At 49.8% G+C, this 15,513-nt stretch overlaps 1 protein-coding gene across 4 annotated transcripts in view; it reads right to left on the reverse strand.

Annotated features, from left to right (window-relative positions):
• The window catches only part of RERE (arginine-glutamic acid dipeptide repeats), a 160,114-nt gene that overhangs the window by 16,042 nt on the left and 128,559 nt on the right, over positions 1 to 15,513 (reverse strand). The window lies entirely within an intron of this gene.

The raw sequence follows: 15,513 nt of genomic DNA on the forward strand, positions 1-15,513 counted from the left end.
TTACTTTGAAACCCCATCATTTCCTGGCGACTTGTCTGCCTCTAAGGTAAAAGGTGTTGTTGCTTTCAAGTTGCAAGGGAAAACCGGAGAAGTTCTAACCAGCCCCTTGAAAAAATCAACATCAGAACAAACATACCTGAACTGCCCACAAAAAGGGTTTCTTTGAACTGTGTTTTGTGTGATCAAATAACCTCAGCCTGCTGCCTCCGTGGGGAAATGCTGCAGCCCCTGCTCCGGGCAGAGCAGGAGTTAACTCCAATAACGACCCTGCCTGAATCCAAACCCTCCCCAGGGCCCCAAACAGGCAATTACAGCCACAGCCAATACCTGCACCACTGAGACACTGCAAAGACAAAGGGAGGATGTTGTTCTAGACATTAACTGCTGACATTTAAGACACTTAAGAATTTTACCAGTGCCTAATTTAAAAATAGAAACCCCAGAAGAAAGAACACGAGCACATTCTGGCAACGGGCAGAACAGATCATTTTTAATCTGCGCTGCCACAGACTGGGATGATGCTGCTGATCCCCACCATGGAACTGTGTTCGTGTTTCATGTATTAAAATAACAAATATTCGCAGTGATGGCTGGGGAGGAGGAGCAAGGGGGAAAAATGTTACCTACAATTCTTGATTCTGAAGGACTAAACCCTACTAAGAATATTAAAAATGTGTTTCCTGCAGAGGATCTGAAGCTGCCTGGTGATGAGCACACAATGCTCATGGCAAACTGGGCAGAAGAACAGCTCTGAGCCAGCACCCTGCTCTGCCCTGCCTGTTTGCTTTAGAAATGCCATTTCCCTGAGCCCATCCAGCGGGCTCAAAGTCCACCCAGGCCAGCTGTTTGTCCACTGGGGGCTGTGCCTGTGCCAGGGCCAGCCTGGGCTCTGCAGGGAGGCTTTGGCAACGCTCTGCACAGGCTCAAAGCCTCCTGCAAATGAAACCAGTCGTTTTTTACCTATAAATTCATTTGTACCAAATCTGAGGTGTCAGCACCGAGGAGCAAGTCAGTAAATCCCATGTCTTTATGTCAGTGAATGAATGTGTCCTCTGACACATGGCAACAGCAGAGTGGGAGCCAATCTGTTCTCCTCCCATCATAAAATAGGGAATGGGAACCTATTAGAGCTCCATTTACACATTGCAAAGCCATCAGGTCCCGAGGGAACTTTAACAATTTATACATGCAGATCATAAAGCAAAGTTTAAAAAAGAAACTGTGGATATTTATAGAAATGCCAGCCTCATGACCATAATGCTTTTCCCCCCCCGAGACTGGCTCAGAAGTGCAGTCACAACTGCACAGGGATAAAGAAGAAGTCAAAGTCTATTTATCCAACAACCAGTCTTACCCCAGGTAAAAGGACCAAAGAATGAAAGGACCAAAGAACGCTCTGTACCTGCAGTTCATGGTCAGAGTGCACAGTGCAGCACTCAGGACAGGGCTCAGGGAGCAAGAGAGCACTCAGAGGGGCAGCACACACAGAAAGCCAGCTAACACAGGTACCCACTGAAGGGATTCCCTGCAGGATCCCCTGGGCTACCCAGGATGGCACTGTGTGCCCAGGGATAGCTGCTGGGGTTCAGCCTGGCAGCATCACCCCATCCTGATACCCATCCTGAGGCAGCATCACCCCATCCTGATGCCCATCCTGATGCCCATCCTGAGGCCACCGTGTGAGTTCAGCCTGGCAGCATCACCCCATCCTGATGCCCATCCTGAGGCAGCATCACCCCATCCTGATGCCCATCCTGATGCCCATCCTGAGGCCACCGTGTGGGTTCAGCCTGGCAGCATCACCCCATCCTGATGCCCATCCTGAGGCCACCGTGTGGGTTCAGCCTGGCAGCATCACCCTTCTCCTGCTGCCTGCATGGGTGGCACAGGCTGGAGCACAAAGGGCTGAGTCAGGCAAGCTCTGGCTCCCCAAACAGGGAGCAAAAGCAGCTCCCAGCCTCACTGCAAGAAGTCAAATGAGCTTTAATCAAACATGCACAGTGCGTGCTGCTGAAAGCCAGGGCACATAAATTCAGGAACAAAAGCTGCTGCAGAAATCAATAGCCTCCTGAAACATTAACACAGGCCAGCATTGATCAAAGGCCCTGGGACAAAAGGCTGCCTTGCAAATTAGCTGCTGCCTCTGCTTGCAAGCAAACACAGAGGCATGAAGGCTGTGACATGAATGGCCTGTAATGATCGTTTTGTTGGGGTGATCTCACCTCGGCTCACCACAAGGTCTCGCAGTCAGCACATCCCACATCCCTGAGCCGTGCCAGCCTGGCAGGGCTGGGCAGCTGCTCCAGAGCTCTTTTTGTGGCTGCCAGGCCATCATCAGCAGGGCCAGCCTGCCGTGCCAGCAGCACAGCAGAACCAAGGCACAGCAACAGCCTGGCCATCCCATCCCTGACGATGCTGCCAGTGCCCTCCCAAACCACCTCCAGGCTCAGCTTTCTCTTTTCCAGCACTGTGGGAGCAGATTCCTTTCCCCTCCTGGTCACTGCAGCCTCACCTTCCCTGCACACACCGGCACCTCTCCTTTCCTGCACACACAGCTCCGTGTCTCCATGTTAACATCTGATTAACTGTCCCCAGCACACAGAAAGCAAAATGAGAAGCATTATTCAGGCTTTTAACGGCACATTTCCCTGACAACATCGACATTCCCAAGTTTCACAAGGCAGAGGGGATTATGTTCCTCACTAGAAACACCAGTCCAGCTTTCAGCAGCTCTGAAATGCACGCAGAGCTCACCACTCCAGTCTCCTGCCTGCTCCTGCCAAGGCCATCCACCCCTCCTAGTAGGTGCATATACAAAAGTCACACTTCATCTCCTTTTGGCTGTGTTCTGCAGGTTATTCCTGCACAGGGAGATGATTCTGCAGGTTATTCCTGCACAGGGAGATGATTCTGCAGGTTATGTCTGCACAGGGAGTGAGGCTCAGACCCCTCCTGCAGGACTCACGGCAGGGAGGTTTCTCTGCACTTCTGAAGTGCTCTCGGCCCTCCCCTGCCCCAGCAGGGACTGTCCTGGCCAGGGGCCACCTCTGCCCTGCCTGTGCCACCCTGTCACTCCCACCTGGCTGTTCTGCCAGCTCCCTCCTTCCCCCAGCACATCACCCCCACCAGAGCAGCCCCTCTGCCTGCAGACCCTGCTTTTCTATTTCTGATCAGCAATTGTCCAATGTAAAACCCACAGCCCGAACTGTCTGTGTTCAGCCCTGCCTGGCACACAGGGTCAGGGCTGGCTGTGCATCCCTGGACAGGAGGGCTCTGACAGCTCCTGCACAAGCCAATCCCACACACACCAACCTCCCTGCAACTATCTGTTAGGGTATAACACAGTGAGCAAACACAATAATTGCTGTTTAATTTCCCCAGAGCCGAGCTCTGACAGGGGAAAAAAAAAAATCATGGAGGAGGGGAATAGCTTTGCAGTAATGAAAGAGAAAAGGTAAATGACAGCACTCCTCACTGGCTGCAACAGCCACGGCAGAGCAGGGGGAACACACTGTCCAGCTGTGGCCTTAATGAATTCACAATCTTTCTGGAATGCCTCAAGATTTTATTAAGTCAACTCAATTTAGCTAATACTTATAAAGTCCTGCAGTAAGAACAGTCTCCAGTGCTTCCCCTGATGCCCTGGCACAGGCTGTTCCCAGCATCTGCCCAGGGCAGGAGCAGAACACGGGTTTGGATCAAGGCAGAGTGGAACACACTGAGCCCGGGCAGGTCACAAATAACCCAGGACAGTGCCCTGCACATCAGGAGACAGAGCTGAGAACATCCATCCCTTCCATCTCACAGCCAGGGCAGGGGGGAACCAGCTCCCCTGCAGGGGTAGGTGACACCTGGCACAGGGCAGTGGTGACCATGGCAGGGCTGGGTTAAACCTGGACTCCGTGATCCTGGAGGGCTTCCCCAGCCTCAGTGACTCCGTGCCCGGGTCTTCTCATGATCCACACCCAGAGAGAGGAAAGGTGAACCCCTGCACAAGCTGGAGGGCGAGAGGAGCAGCTGTGAGAGCCCAGGAGCTGCACTTGGCCCTTCCTGCAGGGACAGGCTCAGCTCCATCCTCTGCCAGCCGTGACAAACAGCCCTGCACATGCTCTAATTAAGCAGCAAGTCTCAGCAGCTTGTTCAGTAGCACTGATTAATGTCCACCTCGGGTGCACAGGAATCCTGCATATTCCAACACATCACTGAGGTTTTAAGAGAGGCTTTTAAAAACCAAGCAATATTTCACTTAACACTACAAAAAGCCCCATTAAAAATGGTGCGATGCTCTCTGAGGAACGCCCTGCAGGTCTGGGCTCCCTGGCAGATCTCAGAAGCACAAGTACAGCCATTTCACCCTGCAGCCCCTCTTTGCAGGCCATTTGCCATCTCCTGGCTGGCAGCACAGCCCTGGCTCCATGGCCCCTGCTGGGAACTGCACTCCAGTTTGGGAGAGTGGCTGTCCCCACTGCCTCCCTGCCCTGCACACAGCCAGCCTAAACTCCCTGGTTCATTATTTGTGTGGAACTCCTGGCAAACAGGCTGAGCAAGTGGCAATCCAGAGAGGAGACAGGTGTGTGACAAACCCGGGCTGACTCCTTGGGCTTTATGCTCTCAATTTGCTCCCAGCACAGGAACAGCCACAGAATTTCCTGGGAACCCAGCCGAGGCTCCATCTGCATCTTCTGGATTTCATTTTGTTGTGGAAAAATCCTGCAGTCAGACAGAGCTTTATGCTTTCTAATTGTTTCTGCTAAATGAGCACGGTACCCTGCTCAGCCCTCACTCACCCGGGGAACGGGGAGCTCCTCTCTCCCACAAATGAGGGCTCTGTTCTGTCTGAAGGGCTGCCACGGGTCCTGAGAGAACTGGGGCACTCCTGGGAGGGCCAAAATAAGCCTGGGACCTGAAGATTTCACTCCCAAGTTCCTCGAGCAGTGAAGGGACCAGAATAATGTCACTGTGCACCTAAACACACAGGGGACACTTCTGTAACTGCCCCGGGAGAATGTGTCTGCCCTTCTGAGCTCCTACCAACTGTCCCACAAAATGGGTGAGGGATGGAATCACTGCCAGAGGAGTGAAATCACTGCCAGAGGAGTGAAATCACTGTCAGAGGAATGAAATCACTGTCAGAAAAATGAAATCACTGTCAGAGAAATGAAATCACCGTTAGAGAAATGAAATCATTGTCAGAGGAGTGAAATCACTGTTAGAGGAGTGAAATCACTGTCAGAGGAGTGAAATCACTGTCAGAGGAATGAAATCACTGTCAGAGGAGTGAAATCACTGTCAGAGGAATGAAATCACTGTCAGAAAAATGAAATCACTGTCAGAAAAATGAAATCACTGTCAGAGAAATGAAATCACTGTCAGAAAAATGAAATCACTGTCAGAGAAATGAAATCACCGTTAGAGAAATGAAATCATTGTCAGAGGAATGAAATCACTGTTAGAGGAGTGAAATCACTGTCAGAGGAGTGAAATCACTGTCAGAGGAATGAAATCACTGTCAGAGGAGTGAAATCACTGTCAGAGGAATGAAATCACTGTCAGAAAAATGAAATCACTGTCAGAGAAATGAAATCACTGTCAGAGGAGTGAAATCACTGTCAGAGGAGTGAAATCACTGTCAGAGGAGTCAGTGCAGGGGCTGCAGAGTCAGGGGAAAAAGGAAAGGAGAACATGAGCTGGATGTAAATGATCTCTCCTCCAAAACAAACATTATCTGCAGCAGCACAGCAACACCCCAGCACTGTACAGCATCTTCTCATTAGGAGTCAATGAAGTTTCACAAATGAAGTCCCAGCACATCCTTTTGAAGTTTTATGGCGTGGGGAAACAAAGAGACAGAAGATTTATAAATGGGCCAATTTATAAATTGATCAAATTGAGATCAATCCTGAGTGGGAAGGACAATTGTGCTGATTAACCCCAGCTCTGTGAGCAGCCCCTGAAACTCCTCAGAATCCCAGCCCAGGCCTGCAGGACAGGGTCACCCCCTTGGAAAGGTCTGACCCAGTGCTCAACATTCACTTTCCCTGTGCCCTACACGAGCTGCTCTTTTGATAGCAGAATCCCTGCTTCACTCCTGCCCGCATGGCTTCAGCAAACCACAGAGAAATTCAAGTTATCCCCAAAAACACCAGTAACTCCTCCATGTGCCACATCCAACTGGCCATTTCCATGCAGCTCATTTGTTCATCTCTTCCAGTGTTTGTAATTAAGGTTGCACAAACTGGCAGCAAATAAGATAATTACCATTTTATGGAACTTACCCTGGCTATGCAAACAACTCTTTTTCCCCTCCATTTTTAGGGATTTAAGCACCAGCTTTAGCGGTTGTGCCAAACAAGTGCAGAGCACACTGGGGCATTGTTTTAAGGCTGAGCCCCAGTTAAAAGCTGCCACCCCTCTCTGCATCAGGCCAGAATGGGAAGAAAGCTTTTGTAATTAAGGCTTCTTCCTCCAGAGACTCCTCTTTGTTAATCAACAGAGTTCCCAATCCCCACAGGAACTCTCACACTGTTGGCTGCATCCATTATTAATTATCAGAGCCTGTCCTTAGCAGTGGTGGCTCCAGGCCTGTGCAGCCCTGCCAGGGTCACCAGGAACGTCCCAGGGGCATCCCAGGGGCTGGAGCCACCATGGGGTTATCAAAACAGGGACAGCTCAGGGCCTCAGCCTTATACACATCTATTGGTTTTCTACTGTATTTATTGTTTATATAAATATATATTTATATAGTTATATATAAATATTTATATATAAATAATAGAATATATAGAATATTACATATAATTATATATAATTATATATTTATATATAAATATATCACTATATATTTATATATTTTGTATATTTATTGTTTTATTTATATTTATTTAAAATTTTGTATACCTGTGTACAAATTTTGTATATAAATTATACATATTTATATATTATTTTTGTATCAATTTTCTACTCAGCTTTCCCTTTGCAACTTGCATTATCGATGTTCCTGGGGTTATAAATCCTGATTTTCTCCACCACTTTTACCTGCAATAATTTAACCCGTGCCCAATCCTGCAGCCCTGCTGGGATGCTCTCAGCCCTGAGCACTCACACAGGGCCAGGGAATGCGGAGCAGAGCTGAGATGCCTCTGAAAGGTGGCACAAGGTGCTTTTCCTGGGCCAGCAGTGCTGCTGTTCCATTCCCCAGCCCACTGGCAGCAGCTCCTGCTCAGGGCAAGCTCTCCAGATCTGAAGTGGGATAAATGCCCAGATCAATTGATGCCAGTTAGGGAGGAGAGCTCTCAGGGCATTGTCTGCACTGGGCTGTATCTCTCCCACTGCACTTCCACCACCCCATCAATACTGAGAACGACAATGAGAATTTAGCAGCACAATGCCCACAACAGGACCTGCTCAATGGAGGTGCCAATTATCCCTTGTACTGCACTCTCTCCTTGCACCAGCTCCATAATTAAGGCTCTTGATGGGGCATAGCTGGAGTTCAGGCTGAGGAACAAACCCCATTTCCAGAGCCCAGGGCTGATCCCATTTCCACCCCACCGCCAAGGCAGCCTGGTTCCTGGGGCTGTGACAGTGCCACGGAGCCACAAAGCACCTCCAACCACCTCACTCCATGCTGTAAACATTTCTCTATTTATCTGCCCTTCATTACATGCACAATCTTATCATCCCTGCACATCCTCAAAGCGCCAGCCGCCAGGGTCACCCATAAAATATACATGGGAATGCTGCAGCTAATGACTGGAGCAGGCAGGGAAATGAAGGATGGGAGGAGTGGGAACCGCAGGATGCTTGGAAGGGATCATCAGTTATATCTGTGCATTTCCTGAGGTGATAATTGAATGACAGCGGCTGCGAGGAAAATCCATTTCTGAGCCTCAGAAAGGGCTGGTTTTGTGTGGCAGCAGCGTGGAATGGCTGCCAGGAAATGGGAACAGCTCCTCTGCTCCCTGGGTTTCACAGAACCACATCCAGCACCGCTGCTACTCACGCCAATACACAAATATCGACAGATTTTAGGCATTTCAGCTGCACCCAGGCTGCCTGTTGTTGTGGTTTGCATGTCAGCTTTAATTAATGTAAGTGAAAGGCCTATTTGTGCATGTGCATGAGAAAGGGACACAACACAAGGACAGAGCATTGTCTGCTCTCATAATTCCTGTTCAAACAAAGTATTAAAATTTTAATTCTGCTATTCAGCAGGGAACTTAATCCCCTGCATCTCAGGAAGGTGTACAGATGCTTATTTGTTTCCCGACACCTGAAATTAGGCTTGCAATGATTAAGAAAGTTTTACTACTTCAAAAATATTTTCATTATTTCCTCATGCCAGTTTTACAAATAGAATCACACTATAATCACCAAAACTTTCTCTGAGTTGTAACTGGGAGCTGTTTTTGCTGCTAGGTGAGTACTTCACAGCAGTAATTCCAGTTGGTATTTGAACCACCCCATTGCCAGAAGTGTCACCTGGGATCAATTCTGTCTGAGGGCAAACCCTGAGTGCAGCTCAGTCACCCTGGCAGGGACAATGAAACAACCCCACATCCCCACCCCACAGCAGCACCCCCAGCTCAGGGAGCCCCCATCCAGCTGGAAATCCCCCGGGTGGGATGGATGGCATCCTGCTGATGGGAGGAGAGGATTTCCAGGGCTGATTTCCCCTGGCAGAGCTCGCTCCTGGCCCTGCCCACCTGAGCAGCTCCCAGTTACCTGCCAAGCCCAGTTTCAGCCACCCGCTGGTCCCCAGGCTGCTGCAGCCTCTCTGAGCAGCCACATGAAATCCTGCAGCATTTCTGGGCCACCAAGGGCTGCCTGCCTGCTCACTGCAGCTGCTGCTGCTCTTTGCTGCCCTGCAGGAAGCTCCTGGGCTCCCCAGTGAAATCAGAACCCAGTATATTGGCAGGTTTGTGTTACCAGCTGCTGGACACTGAGAAGATAACATCCCACAAAACCAAGGAAACAAACCCACTGAATAAACAAAAAAATACAGAATCTGAAATTTTCCATTTTCAATAGGGCAAGGAGAGCTGAGAGGTGAGGCAGAACCAGCCACTTGTTTCACAATGTCCCATTCTGTTTTATTTAAACACAGAACTCAGAACTGAAGGTGCCCCAGCAGCAGCAGCACTGCCTGAACCCCGATGTGCTGAGCACTGACCTGCATTCCACACCTCCCACAGCAGATGTTTCAGGTTTTCCAAACACATCTGTGCTGGATCACACAAAGCCTGGCCTGTCAAACGTGCACACTCCCCTCCCTGACACAGCTCCCTCCTGTCCCAGCTCCTGACCCGGGGAGCTGCTGGGCTTTGAGGGTTTATTACAAACACAAATCAGAAAATACTCATCACTACATACAGGAGACAAGCTGTGAAATTATCCCCACTGCTAATGAGGAATGGCAAGAGTTAATCCCCTGGAAACAACAGTTTTAAAAGTCCTCACACCTGGTTATTTCACCATGTAAACTATCAGCCCCTCTGATTCCATGCTGAAGACAGACACAGTGTGACCTCTTAATAAAAATCACAAGCACAGGATGTCCAACATCTGAGCAGCCAGATGGAGGAAGAATCCTGTCCACTGACACCTGGAAAGCATCAAGTGAGCTCAGAGAAAGCAGCAGCTTATCAGTGCAAAGGCACCATGGCACAGGGGGAGAGGGAGGATGGCTCCTGCCCTGAGTTATGGACACAGCAAACACAGCTCTCAGCACAGTCCCTGTCATTAAAGCCTGATTTTAAACAGACTGCTCTCTCAGATCTGCTCCCTGAACAGCTGTTTTCCTTTTACTGCTCTCCAAGAACAGCTCCCTAAAGCAGTAGATTTTCTAGATTAAGTGTGGAAGGTTGAGGGGTATTTCAGTGTTTTCCTGTTGATCAGAGCCAGTAAGAAAAGAGGAATATTGAAGCAGGACATGAAGCAACCCCCCACCCCCAAACCACAAAGAACTGCCACGTAAGCTGCTTATCCCTCACTGATTGTTGCTTCCCTCCAGTCTCAAATTCCTTCTGTCAGGAAAAATCCTTAGCAAGCAAAATGTAACCAGAAGACAAAGCTAAGAGTTGTAAAGCAGCATTAGGAAGAGCAATTCATTGTAGCTCACTATAATACCTATACAGTGAGCTCACGAGTGAAAGAATTACCAATTCTTTCCAGCCCTGTTCCACCCTGGTGTCTCCAGCAAACATTAATCCGAGATCAGAACCCCTGAGAAGGTGAATTTGATCCCCACAACCAGGGAAAAGGAAAAGGGCAGCAGGAGTGTGGGGCATGGTTTGGGGCCGTGCAGGTTCTGCAAGAGCTGCAGCTCAGCCCAGGGCAGGGGCATCGGTCTGCAGCCCCTTCCCCACCCAAACATTGCAGCTCTGCCTTGTGCAGGAACCCAGGAATCCTCCCTGTGCCAGAGCCAGCAGCTCTGGGGACAGGGACAGGACAGGTGACACCCCTGGGGACAGGGACAGTGACAGGACAGGTGACAGCCCTGGGGACAGGGACAGGACAGGTGACACCCCTGGGGACAGGGACAGGACAGGAGACAGCCCTGGGGACAGGGACAGGACAGGAGACAGTCCTGGGGACAGGGACAGTGACAGGACAGGTGACAGCCCTGGGGACAGGGACAGGACAGGAGACAGCCCTGGGGACAGGGACAGGACAGGTGACAGCCCTGGGGACAGGGACAGGACAGGTGACACCCCTGGGGACAGGGACAGGTGACACCCCTGCCCAGCCTGGCAGGAGGGATCGGTGCAATCAGAGCTCAGATTCAGCACTGAGGTGTCACAAACCAGCAGAGAAGCCCCCAGAAGGGGGAACTTCACCCCAGCATGTGACACCGACACCTGCTGGCCTCCTCCTCCTCCTCTGGAGCCTGCTGATGTTCCACTTGTGTGGCTCTTGGAAGGACAAACTGTTATTATTAGCTGATAAGCTGCAGCCCCAGAGCTTCCCAAAGTGCTGGAATCCTAATCTCCAACCCCTGCACTGTCTGCAAACAAAACTGCACACAGAAACACCCCTGATAGCCACAATTCCCCACTGCATTCTCCTCTTTAAACACTGTTTTTCTGGACCAGGTTTGCTTCCCCTGCAAACAAACCAACCATCCTGTGGTTCCAGACAGAGCACAGCAGCTTTCATCTGTTAGAAAGTCTTATTTCATTCTGGATTTCACTGACTGCAGCAGAATGTCACACCCTAAATAAATTCCTCAGAAAGATGCAGTGACCCAGAGGCATAGCTGAGCGCTGGAAAAAAGCCTGACATGGAAGCTCAGGGTGCTGATGTGTCTGCATGGAAAATGAGTGCTAAAAAACCCATCCCCAAGATGCCAGCTCCTGTTAATTACAAACATATCCAAGCACCAGCAGCTGCCACGAGCAAGGCACAGATCTGCAGTCACAGGGATGGGAGACACGACACAGCTCTGGGAAGGAAGGAAGGAAATCCTCTGCCATGTGAAAGACACACCACAAGAGCTATTTTCTCCTTAAAAAACCCACTTTGCTGTGCTTGATCTGCCCACATGTAAGCACAGGGGAAGTTGTGAATGTCTCATGTATCATCCCACAAGCAATTCCACCTCTCCTGCTTTCCCCCTCATTAAACTCAGCACAGCAACACTGCTAAGACACACAATCTGGTTCTGGTGCATCCTTGCAGGTGTTCTTTGGAAGGTAAACAGGCAATTTCTCTAATTATTTCTATTGCTCAGGCCTGACATGTGGAATCAGCCTGGAATTCAGCCCATTCCCACAGGATGTGAGGGCAACCAGGATTCCCTGTGCTGACACTGCTGTCAACAACTGCTGCCCAGCAAACAGGGCAAAAAGTGGCATTTCTGGGTGGGAATGAAACAAAAGCTGCAAATTAAGCCCCATGTTTTCATGCCTATGATAAAACTAAAAAAGGAAAACACTGAAGATGCCCTGAACCTCTGGAATCTGAGTGGATTTTTTCCAGTGTTATTTCTCACAGCAGCACTGGCACCTCTTTAAAATGCCCCATGGATCTTTCACACACAAACACTCCAGAGGCTCCACAAACACCTGCCAGGCAGCACAGGCGTGTGAGGGCTCCTGGAGTGTTTATTCTGCAGCAATTCCCTGCCACAGTACCTGGCAATTCCAGACTTTGCAGGGAGGAGGAATTCTGCACCGCCAGCCCTGGAGCATCAGTGACGGCAGAGCTGGGCAGCACCCAGGGAGCAAAGAGGAGTTTGGGGAATAACCCAGGAGCCTGAACCCAGCCATGTACAGCACTGCAGGGAAAAGCAGGGAGCAGCTCCTGGGAGGTTTAAATCCTGTGTAAATCCTGATGGAGCCGAGGAGGGCAGCACTGCAAACCCTCACAGTGCAGAGAAATGAGTATCTTGGAGCTAGACAATTACTATAACATTAAAAAAAAGAGTAGGGGGTGTTTTGCAAATACAAATAAAAATCAAACAAAACCGCCAACAAACCTGCAACTAATACAAATTATTTCCTCACAGTCACTCACAGCAGTTCCCTTGAGCAGGCAAACACCCAAGAACCAGAGCTCAAACAAGCAGAAGCTCCCACAGCACCCACAAAAATTCAAGTTTTCTAAACCTCATTAAAAGTGGACAAAGGTCTGTGAGTATCACACGTAACTGAATTAGAACAGCTAAGCTCTTGCAGTGGCTGGGGTGAGACTGAAGCAGAAATATCTGAAAAATCAGAACTTCTAATTCCTAAAATATGAAGTCTCTGCTAGTCTGAGTTTGGGCTGGGGTTTTGTGCTGTTGTTGCTGATTTGTTTTGGGGTTTTCCCCTCATTTTGATGTGACCTTCATGGAGTGGCAAACCCAGACAGAGCAGTGCCCCAGAAATGCTGTTTATCCACAGCCTGCAGGATTCCGTCCAATTTCAGCTCAGGGATGACAGCTACAGCAGCCAAACATAATGCCAGACTCACTTTTAAACATTTCCCATACCTTTGCTGTGTTAGTTCCCTTGAAAAGGTCAGAGCAGAACTTCAGCAGCTCCAGGAAATGTGAAACCTCAGTGCTGGCACAAAGAGCTAAGGCAGCAATTCCGAGGTGATTCACAGCATCTGCTGGTGCTCCTTAATTGCTGCAGCCACGAAAACTCGTGCAGTTGCAATCTGTGGGTGCCAGCAGGGCAGAGCTGTGACTCAGGGCTGTCAACAGGGGAGGAGGGCTGTGGAGGAGTCACAGGGATGGCTCTGACACAGGAGCAGCCCCTGGATCCCTCTGAGCAGCTCTGTTCACGCGCTCCATGCAAAGCCAGCCAGGAACCTCAATACAGAATATTGAATAAATAGGTGGCAGATAGGAAGGGCAGTTTTATGCCCACAGTGAGCAGACAATTTCTTCTCAGAAGCCCTAAAAGCAATGTTTTTCTAAAGCCAGGTAACAAGAAGGAAAAAAAATCTCTCCCATCAAATGGCACGGAGTAAGAACAGGAGGTGGGATTGTTAAATCAATACAACTTTAGCACAGCACTGAGGGAGGGAGGAAGGCCTTTGTCCCTGTCACTTCTCCACAGCAAGGTGAAGGTCCAGTCACAGCCTGGAGCTCCTCCAGCAGGATCAGGGAAAGGAGCTTTTCCATTTGCCCCTTTAGAGCCCAGGCTGTGCAAGGTTTATGGCACATGTTTGCCATCACATCTCGGTGGGCAAGGCTCTGCAGGGCAAAACCAGGGCCCAAAACAACCCCTCCTGTCTCTGTCTGTTGTTCCCCCAGTTCCTGAGCCATTTCCAGCTGTATTCCTGCAGTCCATGGAGGAAGAGCTGCTGCACAGGAGCCAGACCGGCTCCAGGGAAGCACAACCACCACAGGTGAGCAGCCCTGCCCAGGCCAAACACAACTGACTGCACTGAGCAAACTCACCCTCAACCCTAAAAGCAAGGGAAAAGAACAGATGGAGAGCAGCAGACTGCAGGAACAGGGCAAGGAGAGGGAAAAGGGCTGGGTTTATAGCTTGGTGGGGTTTCTTTTGGTTTTACTTTGGCTTGTTTGTTGGGGAGGTGGCATGATTTACTTCTCCAGCTCCCTCTCATTGCAGCTGAGGTAATGAAAGGCTTGGGCTTTGGCAAAGATCCCCTCCTTAGCCATAAAAATAAAATAGAACTGTAATTAAACGTACCAGAAACAAAGCTAATCAAACTCAACAGTAACAAAGGGCAGCAGAAACACGTTCCCTGTATCAGATCTTCCTTGCTGGCCCAAAGCCCAGAGTTTTCATTACATTTTTTTCCTTCCCCCCCAATTTCACAACAGCACTAAGCAGCCCTGGCCCAGGATGCCTCAGCTTTACAAACTATTTGTAGGAGATCAGCTTTTCATGATCCAAAAACCCAGCATGTGGAAAATGTTAAGTCTTTCATGTAGTAGAGGAGGTTCTTAAAACTTCTACTGTTCAGCTCAGAACTCTTGGAGCTTCACAGCCCATTAGAGGTTTGTGAACCACAGAGAAGGGCAGAGCCAGCAAAATAAATCAAGAGTTCCTGTGGGATGTCCTGGTGCTTTACACAAGAGGCACAAAGCAGGCCCTGGGTCCAACAGCAGGGAGGAGCTCTCAGATTGCAGCAGTAAGGGCTGGTTTACAACCTGGAATGTGCTCTCCTCTCTTTGAAGGCTCTGGAGGCATCCTGCAACATCACAGCTTGTGTCAGGGGCACTGCAGGGGAAAAGGAGCCCACAAAGTGTCTGGGGAGGGGGAGGATCAGCCCGGCTCCTCCAGCCAAGGACAAACCACCTCACCATGGCAATAAAAGCAGTGGGCCAGCACCTTCTCTGTGCTGGACAGGAGTTTGGTAATGTAAAACAAACACGTTCTCCTTCCTGGACAGGAGTTTGGTGGTGTCAAACAAACAACCCTCCCTGCCAGTGCTGCTCATCCCAGGTGACCAGGCTCAGGGACATTTCCCAACCACAGCACGTCAGCAGCCGGGGCTTTGTCATCGTTCCTGTAACACTCTGTCTGTTTTTTAAAGGCCCGAGTTCTCAAATACAGCAATTACCCTGAGAGCAGCTCCCTCACTTACAGCTGCCCTGCTCCCAAAGTATGCCAAGAAAAGGGCAATGGACAAACTTAACCTTGGAGGATCTGAATCAGAAGGAAACACCCCTGTCACTCTTCTGGGATTTAAAAAAGAATCAAGAGGTTTTCTGTGGAAGCTGCTCTGATCACTCAGGGGTGCTGAGGCATCACCCGCACCCTCTCAGGCTGCAGGGAAAAGGCACCAACACCACAAACGGGGGATCCCAGCCCTGCAGGATCCTTATTCCTTATGAGCAGGAGTAGGAAACCCAAAGCCTGAGCATTTCACAGCTTTTCCGCATACAGGAGACATTAATGTACCTCCTGGCAGGGAAAGGAGCCCCTCACATCCCATGCATCCATAAATCCACCCTGGTGCAGGTGTGCAGGGCTGTGGCTGACACTTACAGCCCTCCTGGCACCCTGCACAACAGAACAGCACGGGAGAAGTTCACCCAAAACGACATCA

Source organism: Melospiza melodia, chromosome 26 (genome assembly GCF_035770615.1).
Source record: "Melospiza melodia melodia isolate bMelMel2 chromosome 26, bMelMel2.pri, whole genome shotgun sequence".
In the NCBI taxonomy this organism is placed as follows: Eukaryota; Metazoa; Chordata; class Aves; order Passeriformes; family Passerellidae; genus Melospiza; species Melospiza melodia.